Source organism: Nicotiana attenuata, unplaced genomic scaffold (genome assembly GCF_001879085.1).
Source record: "Nicotiana attenuata strain UT unplaced genomic scaffold, NIATTr2, whole genome shotgun sequence".
In the NCBI taxonomy this organism is placed as follows: domain Eukaryota; kingdom Viridiplantae; phylum Streptophyta; class Magnoliopsida; order Solanales; family Solanaceae; genus Nicotiana; species Nicotiana attenuata.
This window is the reverse complement of record NW_017672051.1, coordinates 3,597-6,960: the sequence shown is the minus strand read 5'-3', so window position 1 is coordinate 6,960 and position 3,364 is coordinate 3,597.

Here is a 3,364-nt window from a genome sequence, read left to right as displayed (position 1 = left end):
AGTTTTGGAGTCAAAAGTGATGAAAAAGAGGCCAACTGTGAAATTTTCCAAGTGACGCGTGCAAAAAAACAGGCCAGAAGATTCAGAGAACTGGGCCCACCGCGGTTCCACCGCGACCGCGGTGGGAAGCAGCTGCTGAAGATTGGAGATTCCGCGAGGGTGTTTGGCCGCGGTTCTACCGCGACCGCGGCAGAACCGCGACAGGCCCAGTAAACTTCAGGGACCAAAGTGTCAATTACGGGATTTTTAGACCTAAACCCTATTTAAAACATTAGACTTCGCCCGAGAGAGGCATGTATTGATTTTTTAGGTTTCTTAGCAAGGAAAAACATTGTGAGAAAATATTCTAAACATCTTTCTTCTTTTCTTTTGATTTTATGATGAATTCAAGCTTAGTTTACTTTCCCATAGCCATGAGTAGCTAAATTCCTTGTCTAAGGCTTTGATGGAACCTATTGGGTAATGAACTTCTTGTTTATATGAATACAAATTGCTAGTTTAATCTTTATTTGTTCAACTTCGTGTTCGTTGTAGTTAATTGACAGGATCCTCAATTAGCTGTGCCTATTTAGTGTGCATAACTTGGAAAAGAGTGTATATTTAGGGTATTGTTGAACAACACCACTCCTAGATTATTAGAGGAATCTATAATTGCGGGTTTAAAGGCGGGATTAGGAATAACGAAGCCTTGGGTGCAATCTAAATTGAATTGTGCTAAATAAAGCAAGCTAGTGTATCTTGGGAGAGTGCAATAGTAGATTACTGTAATTACTCGGGAGAGATTTGCGGTAAGATTAGCGTTCATGATTGATAGAGAGGTGTGGGTAAATTTTTATGAGCATAAACAGAAGGGGAAATCATTGCCTTAGCTTTTTCTCATAATTGTTTACAACCCTTTTAATTTAGTAGTTACTTGCAAGCTAGTTATTAAAGAACACTCAACTGAGAATTTGAATATTTGGGAAGCTGGTTCTGAAGACTTAGTGGGTCTGAAGATAGCGGTTGATAGGTTAACTCTCTGTGGATTCGACCCTGGTCGTAATACTCGGGTTATATTTGCAACGTCCGCAGAGTTCTTTTTTAGAAGGCATAGTTGGGCGTGATCAAATTTTGGCGCCGTTGCCGGGGAACTAACGGAATTATCAACTGCCATTGACAGAAATACAAAGATTATTGTTGTATTCAGTTTCTCTCTACCAACTTTTTTCATTGAAAATTTGACGGTTGTTGATCTGGGTGCACAGGTGCATTCCTAGAAATTCTACGAGGACTGGAGAACTGCTTGAAGGACTCTCGGACCCCGAGAAGACATTCCGGGTATTGAATCGTGCAAACAAAAGACTTCAACAATCACAACAAATACACCAACTCGAAATTGACATGGGCGACATAAACGACCCCAACGGGAACGTCAGGGATGAGCAATTGGCACCTCCTGTGCCTGAGGGTGCACTTTATGACTGGGCACAACCAACAGCTGACAACCTGGCCACTGCCATTATTGTGCCTGCGATACAAGCTGAATCGTTCCAGATCACAAATAACATGCTACACTTGTTGCAGAACAAGGGACTTTTTTCTGGGACACAAACAGAAGACCCTCAGCAACATTTAAAGAACTTCCTGTCTATTTGCAAAACTCAAAGGCAACCGAACGTGACTCCGGAAGCAATCAGACTATTATTGTTTCCATTCTCGGTGACAGGAGCTGCTCAGGTTTTGCTAAACTCGCTTCCCATAAACTCTATAGCAACTTGGGATGAGTTGGTCAAGCAATTTCACAACAAGTTCCATCCTCCCAACAAGACCGCTCAACAAATTGATGAGATTGTGAGCTTCAAACAGAAACCATTGGAGACACTACACGAGACATGGTTTAAAGGAATGTTGGTTATGTGTCCCCACCGTGGTGTTCCAGAGCAGATGTTGGGACAACGGTTTTACATGGGATTGTCAGACAGCTTGAAGAATATAGTTGATGCCTCGGCCGGTGGGGCATTCTTGAGCAAGACTTGGAGAGAAGGTCAGAATTTGCTCGACAAGATGGCGCAGAATTCGGGTTGGACTTCTAGAAATGCACCTATCACTCCAGTGGTGCACTCAGTGCCTCTTGATCCTTCTAATACAATGGCTGAAAGCATGGCGACTCTTTTGACGCAAATGAGCATCCTCACCAAAAAGGTGGAGGAATCAGGGCAGAAATAACAGGTTCACATAGTAGACACTACCAACGGGGGATTGTGCACATCTTGCATTAGCCAGCCAATTGGTAATCCATGGAATACAGAGCATGATCATCATCACCAGCACCCTGAAGATATGAACTATGTGGCTAACTATGAGGGTCAGAGGCAAGGTAATCAGAACTGGGGTCAGCAGACTCAGCAGCAGTACAGGCCACCGCAGCCACAGTATAACGCCGGAAACATGGGAGGCATGAGACCCCCCAACAACATGGCACCGTATCCTAGACCACAAGGGTACAACAATCAGCAGCAAGGGTACCATCCACCTCAGCAACAGCAGGGTGGAAGACAGGAAGACGGGTTTGCAAGGCTTGAAGCAATGATGCAGCAGGTTATTGGGTCCAATGCTAAAATAAATGAAAGGGTGGATGCACATGATGCAGCTATCAAGAATATTGAGGTACAAGTGGGCCAGATTTCAATGTCACTTAACAATCGTCCTCAAGGGACATTACCTGCAGATACCCAAATCAATCCAAAAGATCAAGGCCCAAAACAGCTGATGGCGGTGAGTCTACGTAATGGTAGGGATCTAGATGTTGAGCAAGAGAGAGCTCGAGAAAACATACAGGCTGAGACACTAATTCCAGTGCCCATTGAGCTGGATGACTCTACGGGATTGACAGAGGTAACAGTTCAGCCTGCTCCTGAAGAAAAGAATATGCAGCAAGAAACTGAGACAGTAGCTGAGCCAGTAATTGAGACAGTAGCGGAGAAGGAGAAATCCCAAGTAATTGGGAAGAAAAGACCTCCTGCACCATTTCCGCAAAGGTTGGCCAAGCATCAAAAGGAGGAGCAGTATAAAAAGTTCCTAGAGATGCTCAAACAAATCCAGATAAACATTCCATTGATTGAAGCGCTAAAGGAGATGCCAGGATACGCTAAAATGATGAAGGACTTGATGTCTCGGAAGTTTGACTTTCAAGACTTGTCGACTGTGACCCTTACTCAGACATGTAGTGCAGTGGTATCTAGACCTGTTGCTGAAAAGCTATCTGATCCAGGTAGTTTTACAATTCCATGCACTATTGGGAACTATGCCTTTGCTAAGGCACTCTGTGATTTAGGGGCCAGCATTAATCTCATGCCCCTGGTCATTTATAAGAGGTTAGGCATTG